This window comes from Phyllostomus discolor, chromosome 7 (assembly GCF_004126475.2).
Source record: "Phyllostomus discolor isolate MPI-MPIP mPhyDis1 chromosome 7, mPhyDis1.pri.v3, whole genome shotgun sequence".
NCBI classification, from domain to species: Eukaryota; Metazoa; Chordata; class Mammalia; order Chiroptera; family Phyllostomidae; genus Phyllostomus; species Phyllostomus discolor.
In genome coordinates, this window is record NC_040909.2 from 47,870,753 (window position 1) to 47,895,363 (window position 24,611).

Sequence of the window (24,611 nt, forward strand, 5' to 3'; positions counted from 1 at the left end):
GTTAATTTCTGTGTTACTGCCATGAACATGTATTACTTGTTTAAAAGAAAAAAAGTCACCCCCCATCCGCATACAAAGTTAAAAAGTATTTACAGAAATGAGTAAAAATGACATGTGCATATGTAAACACTGTCTGAATTTTGTCTCTTCAAAATAACCCTAATGTTCCTTTCTCTTGAAACACATCATCTTTTTCCCCTTTGACTTTCACTCTAGCCATTGATATTTTATGTCATAAATGACCCAAATATGTAATCTTTTAAAAGGAAGGGTAAACATTAATTACCACGGACTAGAAAAAACTGCATCTCTCCCCACTGGCACAGAACGGAACCTGGTTGGAGCAGCTGGTTTTTTTCTTGGAATTTTTATTCACAGGGTACACTGTTTACTTGTTATGGCTTAGTGGTATGTTTCTGACATTTCCTAAAACCCAAATTTTGATCTGTTCCTGGAGTAAGGTATGTTTAGAAAAGGTAGGGAGAGAGTGTGCTGCACAGATTCATAAAAATGTCTAGGGAAGGAGCATTTGCATTCATTCATTCATTTCCTCATTCATACATTTCTCATTCACTCAACTATTGAGTGTGCTCATGTCACATGCAGAACACTGTACTGTATGCCGTGGAACACAGCGCAATCCGGGAAGAGAAATAAGCATGCAGGTAATAAGCAGAGTAATCACAGACCCCCCAAATAAAGTTTTAAAAAGCATTAGTTTAATAAAGAGGCCAGAAAAAAGCCCTTCACATATATAGCCTATTGATTTCAACAAGGGTGCTAAAACCATTCAGTGGGGAAAGAATAGTCTTTTCAACAAACAGCCTTGAGACAACTGGGTAGCCACAGACATACGAATGAGGTTGGACCCTTATGTCACACCAAATATAGGCACTAACTCCAAATGCATCAAGGACCTAAAAGTAAGGGCTGAAACTGTACAACTGTTAGAAGTATTAAATCTTTGCAACCTCAGATTTGGCAATGGATTCTTGGATGTAATGCCAAAAAGCATGAGCAACAAAATAAAAATTGGAATTTTTCCAATACATAAATTGGAATTTTTCAAAATTAAAACCTTTTGTGCTTCAAAGGACAGCATCAAGGAAGTGAAAAGACAGCCCACAGAGTGGGAGAGAACTCTTGCAAATCATGTATCTTACAAGAGACTTATATCTAGACTATACAAAGAACTCTGTAACTTAATAATATAGAGACAAATAATCCCATTAAAAAGTACAAAGGATCTGAATAGACATTTCTCCAAAGAAGATATGCAAATGGCTAATAAAACACATGAAGTATTACATGAAAATATGCTTGAAATTATTTGTTATAAGGTTAACATAAGTCAAAACCACAGAGAGATACTACTTTACACTCTCTGGGATGACTATAACCAAAATGTCAGATAATTGTTGGCAAGGATATAGAGAAATCAGAACCTTTATTCATTACTGGTAGGAATGTAAAATGGTACAGTTGCTATGGGAAATAGTTTGGCAGTTTCTCAAAAAGTTAAACTTAGCATTACCATATGACCCAGCGATTCTACTCCTACATATATACCCAAAGGAAGGGAAAGAAGGCACTCAGTTACTTGCACCAATGTTCATAAAAGCAATATTCACAAGAGCCAAAAGATGGAAGCAATTCAACTATTTATCAACAGATGAATGAATAAGCAAAATGTAGTAAATACATACAATGGAGTATCATTCAATCTTAAAAAATAATGCTACAACATAGATGAACCTCCTTGGAAACATTATGCAAAGTGAAATAAGCAGACATAGAAGAAATATTGTATGATTCCACTTAGATAAAGTACCTGGAGTAAACAGATTGATAGAGACAGAAAGTATTAATAGAATAGAGTTTATTAGAGACAGGGGAGGTGGGACTGAGGCTTTATTGTTTAATGGGTACAAGTTGCAGCATGGGATGAGAAAAGTTCTAGAAGTGGCGAGTGGTGATAGTTTTACAACATTGTGAAAGTACTAAGTGACACTGAATGGTGTACTTAATGGCTAAAATGATAAATTTTGTGTTATGAATATTTTACCATACAAACACAAAAAATAACTTGTAAATTCTTCTCTTAAGCAATATGAGTATGAGAGGAACACTGAGTTTTTCTAAGATAAATTTTTATTCCAAATCCTCTCACTTTACTTAATATATTTAATTTATTAGCAATTACAGGAATTTTGTTATATGTTTCCAACAAAAAGGAATTGTTAATGTGTTAATATTAAATTTTTAACTCTCCCCACATGCCTCCTGCACCCCCCCCCAAAAAAAAACAAACATATTAGTTTCTAACAAATGAGGCTTGGGACAATTGGATACCCATATATAAAATAAATTAACCTTGACTCTCATATCTTTTAGAAAAATTAAATAAAAATGGATCTTAGACCTTAATATAAATTATAAAACTATAAAACTTTCAAAAGAAAACAGGATAAAATTTTTGCGACTGTGGATTAGGTACAAAGATCACAGACTTGACACCCAAAACACAATCCATTAAAAATAAGAACAAATTGAAATTCATCAAAATTTAAAACTTTTTCTATGTATATGACACTGTTTAAAAAGTGGTAAGACAAGTCACACACATGGAGAAAACATGCAATTCAGGCAAATGATAGTTCCTTGTATCTAGAATGTATAAAGACCTTTCACAACTGAAAAATGAGAAAACAAAAAACCCAATTAAATTGGGCAGGATTTGACTGGACATTTCACCAAAGATGATATATGGATAGCAAATAAGCATGTGAAAAGGTGCTTGACATTATTAGTTATTGAGAAAGGTCTGTTAATAATACAGCGAAGTGTTCCTACACACCTAGGAAAATGGTTGAATTCTCTCCCTTCCTCAAAAATCAAAACAGTGAAATCTGATAATACTTGTTGGTGAGGATGCAGAGCAAATGGGACTGTCATACATTGCTGGTGGTACTGTGAAATGGTATGACCATTTTGGAAAATAATTGGACAGTTTCTTAGAAGTTAAGCATATATCCACCATATGACCTGCCCATTCCACTCCTAGGCATTTACTGAAGAGCAATAAAAACTTGTGTCCACTCAAATACCTGTATCTGAATGGTCATGGTAGATTTATTCATAACAGTCAAAAACCATGGAAGGGTAGTGAGGTCTATGATGGGAAGAGTTAGGGCTTCTAAGATTCTATGGTCATGATGTAGGCTTCTTCTGGTTGGGGGTGCAAGGAGGCCTTTGTGAAGGAAGTGGTGCTCCAGGGTAGACCTGCCTTGTAGGAGACAGATAGGTGATGGGCGAGTGTGGAGCATAGAGAGCATTTCAGGTGTAGTGTACTCTATGGGACCTTCCTCCCCAAGTTCCAGGAATTACTGGGTATTAACAGAGAGGAAGGAGTTCTGTGTGGCTGGAGCATCAGTGTGATGATGGATGAGGGAGAGGTTGATAGGATTTAGGGGGAGGAGATGTCATGGGCTGTGTCTGCCTTTGTCCAGCCTTGGAAGAGCATAAGTTCTAGGATGCACATTTTAAGAGCCAGATGGAGGGAAGACTGGATGGGGCAAGACTGGGAGGACAGTGGGAAGGTACCTGAGGCATTGAGGTAGAGACATGGGTGTGAATTGGACTTGGTGGTTGGGATGGTTAGATGTGAACAGATTTCAGCAAAATCAGGGGGAGTTGCAACCCCCCTTTTCCAGATGATTTCTTTTGCTTTTGCTTTTGCTTTTGCTTTACCTCCCTTTCTTTCTCTCCCTTCCCAGCCACCCCAGCACAGTCGTTTCACAGGAAGGTACAGTCGATCTTGTTGTTTTCTCTTTTCTCACTCTTGCCCCATTGCACAGACCCAGGTCTGCTGGAAAGGGAATGTTACTAATGTAAGATGGATGGGTTTGGCCACAGGGAACTCTGCATTTCCCAGGATAACATTTGTCTTTATTTTAAGTCATCAAGACAGCATTTAAGCGAGAACAGGGATCCATGCATGCTTTTATTCAGTGTGTTTTCCAATTGCTGGCATTATCCTCTAATAACGGGATGTGTGCTTGATATGATATAGAGGCCACTGGGCTGCAGAGCAGTCGTTAGCTTTACCTCAAAAATAAAAAGAGAGGCTGCTGTTTGAATAATGATCCCTGGCTGTTTTCTTTGTACACGGGCCATTTCCTTAATTAGGTTTCAAGCTTCATCTCTTTTGTTTTTAACTACAAAACTGACAGAGAGGGGAGGGGAGGGAGAGAGACAGAGACAGAGGCAGAGAGAGAGATGAAGAGGGACAGAGAGAGAGAAATTGTATTGTGGAAAAAGGAGAGGAATGTGTTCTGTGCAAAGTAAGGGGCAAGTGAGTAAAACAGATTAGTGGATGCCCGAATAATCGAGCTGACTTGGGCAGAGCTGGGCTGGTATCTGGGCTGAATTCAGCATCTTTGGAGGTCTGGGGGAACCTTTGTATACAGCCCCTGGAATACCTCCCCTACTTCCTATCTAGAGTTCGTGATCTAAGTTTTTCAAATTTGTCTCTAGGGTCTCTTTTCCTTCACTCTACCTTGAAGTGACTGTGGCAGTGTATCTCTTAAACATGCAAGCTTAGGAGTCAGACAGCCTGGGTTTGAATCCTGCCCTGCTGTGAATCAGCTCTGAGACCCTGGGCAAACCATAGCCTTCCTCAAAAGTCCAGGTCAATCTTTGGTAAAATGAAGGTGATAATAGTAGCTTCTTTGCCAGGTGGCTGAAGGATTAAACTGCTTACTTATTATGCAAAGCACTTAAAGCACTGCATGGGACAAGGTGAGTGTTCAGTTAAACTGAGGGATGCTGAGGCTGCTGTGGTTATTACTGTTATGATTATTAGCCTCTAAGGAAGAGTCCTAGCAGAGGGTTTAGGACAGGTGGAGTATTGGTATTTCATAACCCTATCCCTAGTGAGGGAGAGGGAGTTGGTGTGTTGGAGCCATAAATTACAGAAAACATTGACAACCTCATTTATTTTCCCCCAGAATATCCTGTTTTCTCACCTGTTGTTTTTAACTTCTGAGCTCCCTGAGATGCTGAAGATGGTGTCATCTTTTGAGTCTACTGAATATGGTAGGAAGTCACTTTGAAGTTAGCCTGAGACCTTGGTGCATAAATTCCATCTTCTCAAATCAGGACACTTTGTGTATTAATGTTGAATGTAAAAAAATTTAAAAAGATGAACAAAAGACAGGACCACAAACAGCTTTCCTGACCTACCTAGGTGAGAGCTATTCTTTAGTCCCTCACCAATTCCCCCTCCTCATTCTGCCCTTCTGTTGCCCCTAGCATAGAATGTGGAGATGAAACCCAGAATCTCTTGCATTTAGAACTTGGATTGTGGTCCATGGACTGATAGCATCAGCATCATCTGGGACTTGTTAGAAATGTAGAACCTCTAGCCCCACTTCACATCTGAATCAGAATCCTCATTTTAATAAACCCCCTTGTGAGATTTATATGCATATTGAAATGTGTCAGGTGCTTCAATATCTCCACTCATTAGAAAGATGGACCGATGAGCCAAAGAGTAAATACCAGTGAGGTGGCCCAGAGTCTTGTCCTGGGGGCTGAGGGGACTTCCTATAAGCAGTGAACCTTGATCAGGGCATTGACTGAGGAGTAAGAGTTGACTAGGGAAAGAATGGAATGTGGGCAAATTAAGGGAAGGAAGGACTCTCAAAACAAACAAACAAACAAACAAACAAACAAACAAACAAATGTACAAAGACAATGATGGCAAGTTAATTTGACCTGCCTTTACTTTTCTTGATTTGGTATTTATTTTTCCTGGATTCTCTTTAGCATTTACACAAGGGCATGTTCTTGGGTCATATGAAATAAGTTTTGAACAATGAAGAAGTACCTTGCTTCCAAAACTCTGATATATAAAATGTGAGCTCACTTCTTAGACAGATAGAGAGGCATTACCACTTTACAATGAATTGACACAATTTTCAGATTGATTCCTTGGGAATAAGTAAACAAGAATATGGGTGGGTTTTAAATTCCTCCATCTGGGTCTGAACCTACACTCTGCCATTTGTGGGAGGAAACTGGGGCAAGTTAGTAGCCTCTGAGGCTTACTCTGTGACATGTAGCTTTGGAAATTTCACTTAATTGTTGGGGAAGCTTAGTTGGTTTGTAATGAGTCATGAAATGCATGCTACCTGACCTTCAGATATGTGGCTTCATATATTTTTTTAAGTCAGTGCTTTATAGCCTAACTGAAACTTAATAAAGGTGGGGAGGAGGGTTCAGGGCCACACGCCACACTACTGGTCTGGGGCTGCAGGACAGCTGTCCTTCTCTCAGCAAGGAGAGTGTTCGCACAGGGCCTCACAACAGAGAGCTTCTTCAGTAACATGTATGCCATGCTTTTAAGGTTAGGTTTCACTGTTTTCTGGTGATGTTCCACCTTTTTCCTTTTTTTTCTGTTTAACCTTATGTAGTCCCCCACTGTGTTTAGTGAAAGATGAATGGATTAAAAGAAGCATAGTAATAACAAGGAAATGGAACAGTTCAAAAAGCACTCAGTTAATGAGAGAGACTATGGAACACAAAATGAATGCAAGGAAAGGCAGATAAATGCAGGACTCGTTTATTAAGTGCAATTCACCTTGAATTCAAAAAAGGGAACTTTTTCAGTAAAGGATAAGTGACAAGATTTGAAAAGAGTCCCCCAGGGAAAGAGGATTAACAAAAGGAGACATTATAGAATGAAATAGAAGTGAATTAACAAATCGATTTTCTGTAAGGGTTAGAAGACACAAGATTTATTTGGAAGATAAATATTTGGTAATTGAAACCTGTGTCTTGTGATTTTTACCCAGTAAAGCTATGCCCTGGGTGAAAATCTTATGGCTGATAAACATGCAATGGCATAGATTCTATAAAAAGCCTGCTAGACCCTTTTCTCTCTCAGCATTTGTCTTTGTATGTCTCAGATGCACTTTTTCCCACTTTAGTAATTTAAAGGATATACCCTCTAATCAAAGGAGTTAGTTTAAAACTAATGAGAATAATTTGGAATAGAAGCTAAAATAATTTTTTAATTAGGGGAATTTCACTTTTACCTCTCTGCATTTCACCTGAATTCCATGAAAGCATTTCTGCTGGTTTTAGAGGAGTGTCCTGGGACTCATCTTGTCTGTTGATGGCAGAACATGGCAGTTTACCTGATGGAGGTTTTATAGGATGTGATGTCCTGTCACCAGGACAGGACTGGTGATGGACTTTATGTAGAAAATGCCATGGGCAATCTCCGCCACGTGGCCTGTTCTCTGAAATGGCCCTTGCCTGGAATCCCGTATCTGACCCTTCCAGAGAATGTGGGGTTATATTGTTTGACTCATTAATTCACAAAGGATTATTGATTTTCTGATGATGTACAGCCTCTTTGCCATCAGGATATAGGCTGTGCTGCAGAATGGAGAGGGGGTGGGGGTTGTTAGAAGACAAAAGTGACCATGTGTGTCGCCCTCTTGACCTAATTTCAATCCCCCACTGTTGTTTTATTCATGCCTCTTTCTCTGTCTGTCTTTCTATTTAGAAAGGAAATGAGTGTCTGGTTATATTATATTTGGCTTTTACTATGCTGCTCTCTGGGTACAAGTGTCACCAATAATGTCACCATCGTTGGTGCTTATATCTGATTAAGTGAATTGATCATTGGTGAATGGGTCTCTTTATATTATGTTGTAAATATTTATGTTCATATATAGGAAAAAGGGAAAAAGAAAACATTTAACAAATATACAGATTGTAATCAAAGGTATAATAATTATACAGGTTTTATACATATATAATAATTTTAATAGGAGTTATTTAATATTATTAAAACTGCAAAGGTACCACATTTATTAATTAAGGTTTTCCACACAGAACTTGATTATTTTACCCATTGAAATGGTCTTTAACTTTCTGTACTTGTGCTAGTTTTCTTTGTCCTCCAAATTACTCCTCTGTACCTCACGAACTAGAGCATGGATACATGCACACGTGGACACAACCTTTTGGGAAGGAGGGTAGAGGAGGAGGGTTCCCTTGGAACTTTATAGTTTTTGGATCAACCCATGTTTGGAAAAGATGAGTCATATAAGTCAAGCAGACAGACATACGCCTCCCACCTGACCGTTGTTTAAGATTCTTTATGCAGATTACAGAATATCTAGGCAACTCTAACAGCTCTTGTCTCACTTTGTCACTTTTTTGATTCCAGGTCCAATTGCACCAAACTCAGATTTACTGGAAACCCTTAGCATTGTATTCAATTTTTATATCAAAGCTATGTACTTGAACAGCACATTCTCCTCTCCCTGGTGAAATCTTTCAGTCAGGGCTTCTAGCTTTACAGTTTCTCTGCTGAGAACAATTCCATCATCTCTCAGGTACAGTAGTGACATTGATATGTGACCTCCAGTGAGTTAAAGCTCTATGAGAGCTAAGGAATGGAGATCTGAGGTTGTTGGTATAACTCAGGAGTCTGTTTTAAGAACAACTTTGGTTTGTGGAGAGGATTCTCTACCATGTCTTCCAGGCATTTGGAAGGTGTTTCCCCTCTCCCTCCCCCAACACAGCAGAATATGTTTCTTAGAACATCACTCAGCTTCTATGGAAAAATTCTGAGGGGCCCCAAGTGCAGAATGGAAAGAGCATTTGGTGGATCTTTCAGTCCTCGATCTTGAGTTAGTTTGTTCAGGCTGTTCACTGAAAGCATCCCTGTAGCCGAGCATGCACTTTTCATCCATATGCACATCTCCCCACCTACCAGGACCTTTTAATAATTTTCAATATGCAACATGAGCTGGTCTTTCACAAAGTTTAATTACATAGGAGACTGTGCCCTTGTCCCTGTGAGGTACAGGCTGGATGGCCCTTTTGTGGCTGAATCTTCATGACTTTGTTCACTCCTCCTTCATTCTTTTTCTCTTTCTCCTCCACCCAGTTGTACAGAGGGGCATTTACTTGGGCTTCATTCTGGGACTTGTTTTTCCTCTTTTCCTGCTCTCATCTTTCTGCTGCTGACCTCTGTTATTGTGAGTGATCTCGTTCATGTTCAGTGTTCTCTTTATTCTACAACCTTCCCAACTTAGGGTGTGGGCCTATGCCATTCCCTTTGCTGACTGGTATTTTCCTTTCAGTCTCTCCCTCTCTTTTCAACTCATCCTTTCAGTTTCTGTTGTAACAGCAATTTCTCAGAGAGGCCTTTTCTCTCAATCAAATTTGGGTGCCCCTTGTTTGAGTCATAGTACTTGGTGCTACTTCTTCCTGTGCACAATGACATGTGTGTTCTGTGCTTTATTTGGTCAGTCCCTCCCTGATAGGTTCTAAGCTCTGTGAGTAGGGAGAGTCTATTGTTTTTAATCTCTGGAGCAAAAAAAAAAAAAAGGTAGTAATCTCCCATTACTTACCATAATATGTATCTGGCACATAGAATTTTATAAATATTTATTAATACAATCCATGGTTAACTTGATTCTATAGTCTGCCATGACAGTATCATGACAGTATCTTGTTGAAATGATGATTTTCTTCTAATTATGCTTGATTTTCTAACGGATGCTAGTTTGTTGGTTTGTTTCCTAAGAAGAAATTGATTCAGAAGAGTTCCTCATTGTACTGAAGAATCACATGTATGAAATCTCTCTTGAGGCCATTTTCAAAAGCTAATTATCATGGGAGAATGTGTTTACATATATGCATGGTGCTATGAAACTCCTTGCTGGAGTCTCTGTGGTTTGATGGCCCTTCTGAAGTTTCGAATTATGATGCCCACACCCAGGGTCTTAGCTCCTGCAGCCCCAGCTTTCTTTCTTGTTCAGAGTAGCATGTATCTTTAGTTGTTGTGAGAAGACAGTGCTGTGTGAGACACTCAACCAGCTCATAGAAAATGCTCAGCGATTGTCAGGTGCTATCATGATTGATTATTGTGATTGATATTGGGCTGAAAAGTCAGTTCTTCTGCTGTCAGCCTCATCAAATGACTTCATCTTCTCTGCTCCAGGAATCCAGGAACTCTTTTATTTCCTACCATTTGTTGGTCCTCATTCCAAGGAGCCTTGACCTTACAACTTCCCTGTCTCTGGAGGTTCCTTGAATTTTCCTTGAATTGTCCCCATGTAGATCTGTTTTCTGGTGTGCCTGCTCTGTGCCCACCTGAAGCCATAAAATGTGGTGGGGCCAGTGGCTTCTCAGAGCTCATGCTGCCCAGGGTGCAGTGATGGGTGCTGATGGGCAGTGCAGAGAAGCCAGAGCTGCTCTGGGCCCTGCAGAGATCAGACCAAACCTGGGGGTGTAGTTGGAAGATACAGACTCCAGGTTTGAAGAGGAACAGAGACAAACAGGGGAGTGTTTGGAGAAGGCTGACAGGGTATGGAGAGGTGTCAAGCCCATGTTCCCTGAGGGCCCATGGGGATATATTTGGCTCAAAACAAAAGGCAACAGATGGTGCCAAGCACTGCTTTAAGCACTTGTATATAGTAACTCATATTATCTTCAGTACAACCCCATGAGTTTGTTGTTGTTATTACTTCCATTTTTCAGATAAGGGAACTATATTCTGGTGTGCCTGCTGTGTGCCCCCCCTGAAGCCATAAAGTGTGGTGGGGCCAGTGGTTGCTCAGAGCTGATGCTGTCCAGGGTACAGTGATGGGTCTGATGGAGAGTGTTATTATTACTCCCATTTTTCAGATGAGGCAGAGGGTGTCTATGACACTTTCTCCAAGGACCTGTATAGAGTAAGTGGTAGAGAGTAAGGTATGTAGAGTTGGGATTCCCATCCAGGAAGTCCATGTTCTTAACCCTATGCCAGATGGCCTCCTCTAGCTCTCTCTTAAAATATTTCAAGGCAGGATGAGGCTGGTCTGTTTAACTACTTGGCATAACTGCATTCTAAGGGCAGATAGTACAGGGAAGCAGAGTGAGTTCAAACTGGGAATGTCTCTGTGTTGCTCAGTCCTGCCCAGCAGTGGGGCTGCAGGAGGCTTTCCCTGGAAAAGTCCAGAGCTCCTTGTCCAAGGGGCCTTTGACGGAAGTTCAGAATTTGGAGGGAGATTGGGCTTGATGGTCATTATGATTTGTGTTATGTGCAGCCAGTCTTGAAAGTAATTCTTTCACCCTAGCTTTTGCAACCTCTTCACTCTGACATATTTGGCTGGATAATTCTTTATTGTGGGAGACTGCCCTGTGCTTTGTAGAATGTGCAGCAACGTCTCTGGCCTGTACCCACTGGGTGCCAGTAGCACTCCCTTCTCCTCCCCTACTTCCATTGTGAAAACAAAAATACCTTCAATCACAGTCAGATGTCCCTGGGGGCCAAAATGGTCCCCCACTGAGAAACACTGCTCTAAATGTACAACCTTTCTTTTTCACAAGAAGCCCATACTTTATTATCTTGACCATGCACATCCTAAGGGACCCAGGTCATTGGTGTGAGGGCCCTGGGCTTTCTGGACCCTTTTACACTCGCCTTATTTATTTTGGTGGTCTGAAGGATGAACTGTTTTGTATTTAAGCTTCCTGGGGAAATAATTTGAAAGTATAGCCCATTGTAATGTATAGGATGATCTCACATTGATTGTAAAGAAACAATTACACTCAAACTCTTACATTTTAGAAAAAGAAAAAGATCTGTAAGGATATGAACCAAAGAGTAACCCCTGGTATTTTGGGGAACTGGGGTTAAGGGTTTTTTGTTTTCTTCTATTTGCTTATATTTACCTTCTGATTGTTTTTTCTACAGTGAGAACATTTTGCTTTTATAGTAAGTAAAAAGTCTCATTTTACTATCAACTATTTTAGGAGAGTTATGGGGGAGGTTAGATTCTGGAACCATCCTGCTTGGATTTGAGTCCTACCCTTACCTTTCTATTTTTCTCCATTTTAGACTTTCCTTTTCCTGCTGAAAAGCAATATCACAAAAAACATTTTAAAAAAACTGGAAAAATTTATCCAAAATTCTGCTACCATAACCCAGCCAAGGTCAGATTTTTGTTATGGTCCCTTCCATTGTCTTTTGGTTTGTGTGTTTACATGGCTTTAATTATAAACGCAATGCACTTCACTTAGCATCACTTCATAAACAGATATCTGTGGTCATACACAGTTGCATATATGTTGGTTGAAATATTTTTTGACACAGTCATCTAGTAGCTGTGAACAATGGCCAGGCTCATTTAATGGGCTGTTTAATTTATTAATGAGTGTAAGTCTGATTCAGTCACATTTGTCTTTGCCCATTATAAGGCATTCTAAGTTTCTTGGAACTTGACACTATATATTTTTAATCACACAAATAATGCATGAATGTATGCTTTTTGTGAAGAATTCTAATAACCCAGTACTATGTGAAGAAAAATTATTTCTTATTAATTGTGCTGTAAGGTCCTGGCCCAAGATCAAGTGTTGCTTCAGTTTAGTGTTCACCCTTCCCTGACAAGTTTGAAAACTTTGACAGACCTCCTTCTCAGAGAAACTCATAAACTGTAACCTATACTTAATATAGAGAGCCAAAATTAATTATTGCAGAAAATGTTCAAAATTTGATGTATATATTTAGTATACAGAAGGCTTAAGTTGGATTATAAATATGTGCTAATGATCAGACAGTACATGTGACATAGACCAGCAGCTGTCAACAGGTGTTAAACACTCTGGTGCTGCATGTGAGCTGGGGGCAGATCCCCCATCACTATTCACACACCAGGTGACCTTCTCTAGGACCTCTTGCTATTCTTGGGTAGTGCATAGGGGTGCTTAACCTGTGTCCACAACCTTGGTGAGAATTCAAGTAACATCTTGTATTTTCACTAACCTGTACCCCAAATTTATTACTTTATCTTACACATGTAGGTAATAAGCCACAGCAATGCCTGTGACTTTGTCACCAGCAGAAGTCACAGATATTTTTGTATCATACCACAGTTGACATAGTCATCACCTTGCTATTGGTGCTCAGCTTCAGCACCCTTGATCATGGCGGGGAATGCTCACCACTAGATGTTTTTATTTAATGCACTGATGGAAAAACAGCTACCATACAAAATTACAATTTGTGCTTTAAACATTTTAAAACTGAATTTCAATATAATTGGTTTCCTTGCTGTGTGTTCTCTTTTGCATTTAAAATATCATTCCAAAAAGGGTCTATGGGCTTCACCAAATGGGCCCCTAAACCTGCCCAAATCTCCATCTTATAGGCATGTTATGTGTGATAACAATAGGGAGGCTACATTCATTAATTTCCTTATATTTTTCTAAATACATTTTAGGAGAAAACATACTGGTGGTACAGTGATAGTGTGTGTGGTGGGGGTGGGGAGAAAGGAGGAGAGAGAGAAATTGAGGTTAACATTAGTTAACATTTTTTAGGGCTCTAGGATTTTTCAAACCACCTTAGAAAAAACCACGAGAAGGGAAACTCAGATTCCAGCTTTTCCTTTCCACGGGAAGGAGGGTGGGTTCACAACTATTTTAAGCATGATTTCATCGTGGTTCTCCAATATTCCTCAACAAAGAGCAGTGCCATAAATCAGTGTCTCTACTCAGTTTGGAGCTGATGGAGTTAAAGATTCATTCAGATGCAGGACCGTATCATTCATTGCAGCTTCTGGCTCTGTAAGTACAGGAACCACTTGAGCTGCTGAAAATAGTATTATCCCTAAGCTTGTTATGGATCTTGCAGACTCATTCATTGATCACCTTTGATTTTTGGGACATCTTGGATAAAGAATTAAAATGACTTTAGTTAAGCCAATTAACTTTCCTGGGGCCTGGGCAACTCATATCGTATGCTACAGAAGGTCATTGATGTTAGTCAAATAGCAGTTTTATTTGAGCTGGGATTAAGGAAATCGGACAAAAAGTCTAAGAATTGTTTATAATGTATTTCTTTCTGTGTTGCAGTAACTTGGCCTTTAACATCCGAGCCTGACCATAATTACACACACAAGTGACTGGGTGGTATTATCCTTTCTGTAGACTGTGTCTTGATTGTGCCAGCTCTAAAGTATTCATCTTGCAGGTGGTTCCAAGCCAAGTTTTAATATGAAGTTTGATCTATCTATGGCCTATTGAGTTTTTACATAAAGTGTGGCAGTTAAGAGCATGGACTCTGGGGCCATGCTGCCTGGGTTTGAATCCTGGTTCTGTGACAGCAGCACAGAGAGCAAGCAGCCCCCTGGTGATTTAAGCATCTGTTTCCACAGTGTTGACTTAGAGCCTGGATATGGTTCTCCAGCCACTGGTTCCATTTCTCTTACACTAGGTCACACCATGAGGCCACTTACTGCCATTGGGTTGTGAGCACAGCTGATGCAGGTCACTTCCAGGAAAAGGAGTTCAAGAAGCAGGTACTCCTTCTCCACTCCCTCTACTCCCATTTGCTGGCTGAATTCAGGAGGCTTCAAGGCCTGAGGGTAGAGCAGAGACACATGGGAGAATCCCTCTAATGACAAGGATCCCTACATAGGATAGTCACATAAAATATACCTCTATTGGGATAGTTACAAGAAATAAACCTCTATTGTGTGAAGTCAGTAAGATTTTGGGATATTTTTATTACAGTAGCTTCTGTCCCCCTAACTAATACTACCACTGGTGGTGTAACCTTGCATAAATAACTTAATCTCTCTGTGCCTCAGTTTCCTAACCTGTAAAATGGGGGAAATAATTATCTGACCCAAAGTGAGTGTTTAATAAATGATGTTGCTATTACTGATAATAATTTATTATTATTGTCATTGTTGTTATCCCTCTGATCCTTGGGGAGCAGGGAAGATGAAGTATTTTAAATTGGAACACTAGAAAAATGTGTTTGAAAAGATCGTAGCCTACAGAAAATGATCTATATCAAGTAGCCCAGCTTTGTAAAGTAATGTTTTATTATTTGCAGTTTGGCTGTAGTTGGTCGATGTACATAAAACAAGCATAAATGCATACAGTGAAATTTTTCTTCTCTGAGCACACGTGGACTTGCAATCATTGTTTTGGGTTTTAGTGTTGTGAGGGTATACGCACAGCATAAATATTTGCATTTCAGAGCCTCAGATTGCCCATACAATAATCCAGAAGATACCCAGGAATTGGATTTTTTAATAAGCACTGAGACCATTTGATTTTGTTCAGTGGACAGATGAATTTCCCAATTTTAAAGCAGTATGTTACATCGCCATGCTAGGGCAAGGATGGTTGTACTGACAGCTGGTTTAGTAGCCTGCCTCTGACTTAATTTCCCTTATATAAAACGGGAATGTAATGCAGCATTCACACTCAGCTTTATCATCACAGAGCTAAAATGTATCAGTGGCATTTGTCTCATTGACTGTATTCAGCAGTAAAAGCTTATGAGACTTATCAAGATTTAAAAAAAAGTGTAGACAGTGAAACAGGAGAGGAGAGATATCCATCTTTTCATTCAACACCTGACAATCTGGAAGGAGTAGACATCTGTCAGGGAGCACCCACTGTGGAGCCAGCTGCTCTGAAGAGCAGGCTCCCTGGAACTCTGCTGCGGAGGAGGACGCTCCTCACAGCCAGCTGGGAACAAGGGCTCCAGGGACACTGGGGCCAGGGACTCTGGTGATTCTGGGAACAGTGCTCTCTGAGGTGAGTACCAGAAGGCACCTTGATAAGTAATTTAGACCACACTATCCAGCTGGAAGTTCTCCCCCACCCTCAGCTGGAAGTTCTTAATAACTTCTGCCTTCAATGGCGGTCCATGCGTTAAGTAAGAACTGCTTTAGAGGCAACGTTCCAAATTCTGGAGTGGTCTGCAGGTGCTGCAGCCCTGCAGAAGTTGGAGCCCAGCTGCTCCCTGCCTCCTGTCTGTTCTTGGGGTTGTGATTGAATGCCCAGTCCTGCCTTCTGTTCTGTCATTTCTAAAGGAAGGTTTCTTCTTATGCAAATTATGTCAATTGTTCTGATGGCTTTGGCAGTGAAAAACTGCATTCTTCAAGGATTTTCTTCAAGCCTAACTAGATCTGGAAGAACACTGTATTTAACTTTGGGTGTTTTTTTTTTTTTTTTTTTTTATTTTGACGTTGGAGACATTTGATCAGAATACCTGTGTGAAACAATTATTTGTACAAAATGGCACTTTCCATTTTCAAATGTTAAAATATTATTTTGTGACCTGCAGTTTCATGAATTTAGTTAGGTTTGTTGTTGTTATGATTAAGAAGAAGTGTTCCTAACATCAGCTTAAAGGATTTAGAAATATATTTACATGGAAACATAATTGCTTTGGAGTGTTGTATTTTGAAGTGACACTTCTGTACGCAGTGATTGAGTTGAGAGGAATACTAAGTACATTTATGTCATAATAAGGAAATGACACTGCCTATAAGGAAAAATCTAAGAATTGTAGATGATTAGCTTTTGTGGCAACATCTTTAGTAACATATCTAAAAACTTGTTTCCCTTCCATTCCCACCGCCGCCCCCCACACAAATATAGGCTTCTATCACCCAATTTCTGCCAGAAGGAGCCATCTGCAAACAGTTACTGTTGAAGACAGCACCTTGTATATATATTCTGAAACTGCCCCTCTCCAGAGCAGCATTCAGAGCTAGCTCCCTTGTTAAGCTGTGAACTTTGGTTGAGAGTTGCTTCTTAGTGTTCAGGCAAGAAATGACCTTTTTCAGAAGTTATAGACCAAATGTCAGAATTTATTACTAACCTCCGCCATTATTGTCACTAGCTTTGAGTACTTTGTGTCCAGCATTCTGTTGGGTACTTTACATACTTGAACCTCATTTGATCATCCCAGCAACAGTATGAGGTCTGGTATCATTCACTTTCCTGATGAAGGCAAGGAGGTTGTTAGAGGCTAGCCAATTTGTCACATAGCTAGAAAGTGGTGATTCTAGGACTTGAACTTAGCACATCTGGCTGGAGAGTCCCTGGACTTAGCACCATGTCAAATTGCCTAGCAAGTGGAATACACATTGTTGATTTTCCTCTGACTTGAACCCTAGCAGTTGATTCTAAACCAAGAAGGATGCTGCTACCAGGCTCCAAATCAATAGAATTCCAGCAAAATCCATGTGGATTCTTTCCCATCCATTCCATCCTGGTTCACCCCTCTTTGCTAGAAATGTGACAAAACAAAACTGCACCACTTTTTCCATAATGGAGGGTTGTACATGCTTACATGTGCATGTACATGGAAGGAGAGTGCATGCAATCTACAGAGACTGCCCCCAGCCCCCTTTGTTCCCACTGTCCATCAAGCCTGGTTCATAGATATCCTGCCTTGGCTTACCAGCTACCTTGTGTTGGCTCATGGCTGTCGCATTACATTCGCAGCTTATTCCATCGACCTCATCTCCCAGGAGGCAGGGAATTGTATGTACTTCACAGTCATTCCCTTTTCTAGAAGTCTTAGCTTGTCTATTGTTTTACATCCTTCCCTGGGATCCTCCTCCTACCTCACGACTATGATATCCTTTCTGTTCCTAGCCAAGTTTTCAGTGTTTACTGACTGTTGAGTTTCCCACATTGCCTGATACTCACCCCTTCCTCCACAAGGAGAGATATAGGTCTTTGCATTCTAGACTGTCATACGCTCAGCAGGAGACATAATACCCTCTTGCCTCTGGCATATCAGGGCTCAAGTAGTTTAGATTGAAGTGATCCATGTGGCTCTGTTCCAACTTATTTATTAATGAAATGAACCCAATTTAGCTTCTTTATACCCTAAGAGAACATGTGTACTTGCTAATAGTCCCCACCCACCTGGCACATGGTAGGTGATTTGTAAATATTTGTTAAATGAATGAAAATAGAAGAGATTTCAGTTTAGTTCCTTTTTTATGTTGGTACGATCCTTACTTACATGACTGATTTAATGAATTTATCTCTTGTACTGTGGCTCTTTTAGTGAAGAAGACTAAAAATTGAACCTTAAGGTAGGAAAGGGAGGCATCTTCTGCTCCTGTTCCTTTAGGGTTCTGGGCTTAGCCAGTCTCCAGGATACTTTCCCAGTATGAGGGTTTATGGGGATCTGGGCCAGGGATTTCAAGGGAAGCACCAGAGGCTTAGAGGAGGGACAGAGAAGCAGGCCAATCTCTGAAATTGTGGGCTTTGAGGTAAACCCCTCAGAGCCTCACTTGGGGCTGGGCAGGTTCTTGCATTGCTACTGCCTGTCCTGGACCTTCTGTCAACCCTCATCGAGTGATTTAATTATGCTGACTCTGAAGACGTAATTGCAGTTTTTGATGAAAAATATTTGCCAAGAGACCATGTTCAGATGCACCAGGTCTTTGGTTAATGATACTCCCTTCATCTGTTCTCTGCAGAGGGCATGTTTTCAGGGTGTTGAGTGTCCTCGAGGCCCTCTTTCATGTTTGGCTTAAATCCCAATTAATTGTGATTGGTCAGAAGCCTCCTGACTGGAGCCCCTTTCTGGGGGCTGTTCCAGGTGACTCACTTCTAGATATGCAGTTATCACGGAGGAGAAAAATGACCCAAATGTATGAATAACATTAAGTGTTCTGACATTGAAGTAGTGCTTTTCTCTTTCTGGTGTTTGTGTGAAATGATCTGGCAAAATAGATGCTGCAGAAATAATGCATTTCTGTGTCTCCCTTCGCAAATGATGAATGTTCTTGGCCCATCATGAGATTTCTTGCCAAATGCTGATTCTGCTAACAGAAGGAGTGGAGCTTCAGATGTTCTCCTGAGAGAGAGAGGGAATAAAAAGTTTTTCAGGCTTGCCTTCCTTCTGTGTTGTGAATACTTGAGAGGTGTCCTTGTGAAAGGCTATGTTTTGCCTTTGCCCAAGTCTTGGCTAAAGCCACAGGCTGGGCTGCTCAGGTATCTCCAGCTACTGCTCCAAGCTCTGGGGAGGCTCAGAGGACAGGGGTGGCCGAGTGAAGAGCATCGACATCATCACTGACCCTGTTGGATTTGTCTCTTACCTTAAGAACTTCCATTCAGGAAGGCATTAGTATGAAAACACAGTACCTACTAAATCTTCTGTTGCAGAAAATTTCCCCCTTGTAGCAGGAGGGAAAACCAGGGAGCCTGAGGGCTGGATTGGCCCATTCTGTGCAGGTGCTATGCTTGGGACTTTCACAGATGTCCTCCCAGTAACCCTCCAGAGCAGCCCTGGAAGATGGTCACCGGCCTCCCAGGCATTCTGAACCAGGACACTGAGGCCCAGGAGGTTAAATGGTTTCCTTAAAGTGACATGGCCAACCTCCCAAACTGCTGTTGTGTCTGACCATCACACTTCTGCATGTCTCCTGGGGAGTCTACCTCTCATTCCTGTGACTCTCCTGGTCTCTTCCTATTGCTGTCTCCCAAGTTCTTGCTGCACCAGCCTCCTGACTCCTTGTCTCCACCCAGCTTTAACTCCTTCCTCCCCATACTGCACACTAAGATTTTTTCAAGTGCACACACCTGGTCATCAAATCCCAATGGTAATAAGCTCTTTAATGGCTCTGGCTGTTGCCTGTCTCCACACCTGACCCACCTACCCAAATCAGGATAAGTTCCAAACTCTTACACCCTGAACACTACCCTCGATGGCCTGACTCTGCTCGCTACTTTGACCTCATCTCTCATCAGAATCCCCACCTTGGCCTTGTATGTGCCAGTGAAGCAAAACTGGGTAGTTTCTTGGGCCCCTGGCAGCTTCTTGTCCCTGGGCCTCCATACCTGCCTCTCCCTCTGCCAGACAGGCTCGTCCCCTGTCATGTCTCCCACCTTCCCAGCCTAGTCACCCTTTAAAGGTGCAGCAAGATGGAGTCACTGCTGTGGCCACCCCACTGGCACAACCTACCACTGTGTTGTATCTTTTTTCCTGTTTACTCATCAGAACACTCCTGACCATTAGAATGCCAGCTTTCTTCAATTTTCTTTACTTAATATTGTGCTCAGTGCTTATATCCTACCTGGCATACCAGAGACACAAAATAGATGTTTGAAGAACAAATAAATAGACTAGAGACATATTCAAATCCAGACAGGCTTGAACCTTTACTCAGGTGGCACAACATCTCTTCCACATTCATCTTCCCCTTGGTCTTCCTTTTGTGTTTTCAGGGATCTGCCAGCACTGTTCTAACTCCTTTTCCTATGCAAGGATGACTGCTCTTACATGAAACAAAGTAATTGCTAATGTAGACCTTGAAACTATAGAAAACAAAGTGTCCTTGCCTGTATACCTGGGTTGGACGCCAACACTAGAGAACAAGGAGCTTGGGGTATTTGGCCTCCGGTTCATTGTCAGTGCCCTGGAGAACAAAAGATGATTTGTAGCCCAAACACAGCCACGTGTACTTTATAATGAAGGCTCCAGGGCCACCTTAAGAGGGGGCTTGGTCCTTTCCCTCCAGGTATTTTTATTGTCAACAGATATACCTGTTCTTTGAGACCAGATTTCAAGCTCACCTCTCAGAGGCCCTGTGGAGGGATATGTCCACTTTTGTGGCACTCAGTGTGCCCTGGCCATGTGGCTTTGGCTCGTTTAGAGCAGCCTGGTGAGCAGTTACAGGCCTAGTTAAGTGACGATGTCTCTGCTTGTTGGTATTTGACTCTCTTGGGGAGTCTGAGCCACCATTGGCTACAAAAGTTAATGAAACAGGTTGTTATGGCAGTGAAATGGGCCCTCAGAAACAAGCTTGCAAATATTCAGACTGTCAATCCATCACCCTTTACTCCTCAGATTCAAATGACCAAGTGACCAGAAGAAGTTAGGCCTCACTTGGTATAAAACTCACTGTCTAACCATTTGCCTTTCAATAACTGACTAAACCTCCCTGTGCCTCAGTTCCCCATCTGCCACGTGGGGATAGTGCCAACCTCTTGGGTACCTGTGAGGGTTGGACGGATTGATATGTGAAGAGCATCCAGCATCGCGCTGGGCCTGGGATACACAGAGGACTCATTGTACTGACTTCCTTAGGCTCTGCTAATGAAGACATGCTGCTTAATTACACAGATTCTAATTGGGACCACGTTCCCCTAAAGGGATCTGTTTATTAGGTGCCCATATGCTATTCTACATATGACTACAACTTTTACATTTTCTAATTTCCAATGTATGTTCATTGTAAAAATGAGTAAGTACAGGTAAGCAAGAAAAGAAAGGAAAAATTTGTAATTGTACAGCCAGCTGTGAATATTTGGCATGCCCTTCTAGCAGTGTTTGTGTGTGTGCACATATGTACAGATTAGTAACTGAAAGTACAAAGTCACCGTTACGGTCTGTAACATATTACAACATACTGCGTGCACATTTCCTGCATTCTTTTATACAATTTTGGGATGGCTATGTGGAATTCTGTTGTACTATTGTAGCTTACTCTATCCAGGTGCTAGAGGTCAAATTGCTTGGTTTCATACTGTAGGCACGTTTTTAAAGGAATATATATGTGTGTGTGTGTGTCTGTGTGTGTGTATACACACACATATACACACATTGCCATTCTATTGCCATTCTAAACTGCTAAGGGCTTGTGATTGATTAATGACTATCATGTGGTTAATCTCTCTGTTCTTCAGAATCCTTTGATTCCAGCAAAGTGTAATGTTTTCTGGTAAGAGCAAGGCATTACATTGTTCTAACCCAATTCCAATAGACATTAACACATCTTGAAAAGCAGTTTTTTTTTATTATGGGCTAACTTCCCCAGGGTGGTGAGAGAGTAGCATTGGCTGAGTTCATTGGCAAAGAGGGCCCATTGTCACATGTCCTGAAGGGAGAAGATGTAGGTGGGCATAGGAGTGGATCCAGTGAACTGCTGTGTTTGTCCCACATCTGGCTGGAATCCTTGGCTGGGCAAAGAGCCTCATGTTGAGATTGGTTAGCTAGGTCGCTAGGCACAAAGTGGTCCTGGGAGACTGACAACTCTCCGCAAAGTCAGTGGCTCCTTTTCACAGGACAGACTCAAAAGGAGAGAAAACATAGGAAGACCTTACTGAAAACTTAGGGGGTGGTGGAAATAAGTTGATTCTGTTTTAGAAGTCTATTGGGAGATAAACACATGCAAGTAACAGATACGGCCAGAATAGTGGCCCCTATATAAAAATCAAAAGATTCAGGTAAATGCTAATTATTGAAGTCCATTTTATTTTTCTTTATCTGAAGTCTTAAGATCACTGTCAGTTACAGAATTACTTAAGACAGAGATTGATTTCACTGACTCTGTAAATATTAGACTGACATTAGTTTTGTTTTGTTTTACTCACTTCTCGAACTTTGTATTTTTGGTAGTGAATCAGCCTTGGCTCTAAGTTGGTCTCGGCTGTTGGCTTTTGGAACACATCTGGCAGGCAGCAGGGAACCCCCAGGATTTTTGGCTCTGAAGACATTGGCTTGCATTTGAATTTAGGGAAATGTTCCAGTAATTGTCATTGAAGTTTTATTCATACAGCAGAGGACGCTGTGAGCCTGAGCCAGGCGTGGGCTGGCTGGAGTCCCACATCTCAGGCCAATCCAGTCAACTTCCCAAGGGGTGGGTGGGGCAGTCACTCTTACAGAGTCATAGCTGTGTGGCTTGCTTGTTTCTTGTATTGTCACATTGCAATTGTTCTACAGCAAGCTTCACTCAGAGAAGTCCTGTGAGTGTCTGTTGTGGGTTGGTGTGTGACCATGAGGACCTGACTTCACCTTCTGGACCACACTGAGTGCTCTGGCGGTCAGTGAGAGGGTGCAGCCTCACTGCATTGGGGAACCAGGGACTACTTGTTGAGGCAGAGTGGAAGGCTAGAAGGAATACTGTTTTTCCAGATGAGCTGTGAGAGAGAGACTCTCAAGAAAAACATGTAAGGTATTTATGGATGTTTTCAAGGAATGGGGAGAAACGTGTCACTTACAACTCATGGTCCATTGTAGGACCAGGCAGAGCAGCTCAGAGCATCTTAGAAATAATGTAGCTGATGTCTGTCTTGGTCCAGACTCAGGTGGTCTGGATAGCACTTTGTTTATTTCTTTAGGATACCTTAATTCTAAGAAACACCAAGTCCTTGGGCCTGATGTTCAGGTAAGAGGCCCCGACACCCAATCTGAGGGGCCCTTCCTGCCCTTGATCCAAGTCCAGTGGTGGGCCCCAGGGACTCTGTATAGCCAGATGCTCCCAGACTCTAGGAATTTCATTTTGGTCTTAAGGATAAGAGGGATTCTCTCTTTACATTTGTTTCCTTATTGTCAGTCCCCCTGTCCTCAAACTCTAATTTTTTTTTTCAGGACACCCAAAGGACTTGGGAATCTAAGCTAGGAAAGGAAGTGTTTTATGGACATACACACACATACACACACTCCCTCTCCCTTGGGACAAGGAAAGACTGAGCCTCCTTCCAGTTTATATTTTTTAAGATAAAGGAGGGAAAATGAGGAGAAAATGTAAATTTATATCTCAAAAAAAAATGATCCTGCTGTTAAAAAGTCATTATATTTTTTACTTCAAAAATGACTGTCAGGGTTACTAGAGCCAAGACATGGAGCCCTTGTTTTTCCTGAATAGGATCTTGGGGTGAGGGACTATTAACTGATTCAGGTTCTCAGACAAATGAATACATATAAAGCCCCCCCAAATATTTTCATTTCTTCAGCCCTTTGGTAGCTACATAAATGTAAGGGGTTCCTGTTGAACACTAATAGTATTAGTAACTCCATTTGAGAGGTTTTTATTAATAAACAATACTTCTTTTCAGTGAGACCAATATTAAATCTTTAGTTAAAATAAACTTTCAGTCTCAGGACCCCTTTACAGTCTTACAAAACATTGAGATCCCTAAGACCTTTTGCTTATATGGGGTATGTTTATTGATGTTTGCCATATAGAAATTCAAACTAAGAAATTTAAAAGTTAATTTAAAAATTAAATAATTTAACCCTGGCTGGTGTGGTTTAGTGGGTTGGGCGTTGTCCCACAAACTGAAAGGTCACTGGTTCAGTTCCCAGTCAGGGCACATGTCTGGGTTGTGGGCAAGGTTCCTGCTGGGCCTTGGGGATGTGCAAGAGGCAACTGATCGATGTTCCTCTCACACATTGATGTTTCTCCCCCTCCCTTTCTCTCTCTCTCAAAATAAATAAATAAAAATTTAAAAACAAAAAAAATTCAAAACATAAAAAATCCTTACATGTTAACATAAATAACATATTTTATGAAAATAAATTTATTTTCTAAAATGAAAAATTTAGAGGGTTGACATTTATTTCTTTATTTTTGCAAATCTCTTTAATGTTTGGTTTAAGGGGAGACAGGTAATTTTCATCTCTGCTTCTGTGTTCAGTCTGTTGTAATTTGTTAAAACCTATGAAGAAAATCCATCTTCACATAGAAATGCTGTTGGAATAAAGGGGGACTTCATGGACCCCTGAAAGGGTCTCAGGGATCCCAGAGGGGTTTTTGGACCATTCCGAGAACTGCTTGTTTAAACAGATAAATTCCAAGGGTATGTGATGGGTTTTAAATGAAAAGTTGGTTTTGAGAGTTTGGGTCAAATCAGTCCCTTATGAACACACTAACAGATTCATATATCTTATATAAAATGTTTTTTATGGGTTTTAACTTATTGTGCATACTCCTTTCAGTAAGCTCCTAGAGGGTACGTATACATGAAGTCCTCAATAATTG

At 40.9% G+C, this 24,611-nt stretch overlaps 1 protein-coding gene across 1 annotated transcript in view; it reads left to right on the forward strand.

Annotated features, from left to right (window-relative positions):
• Positions 1-24,611, forward strand: part of CACNA2D3 (calcium voltage-gated channel auxiliary subunit alpha2delta 3) — an 867,352-nt gene that overhangs the window by 143,166 nt on the left and 699,575 nt on the right.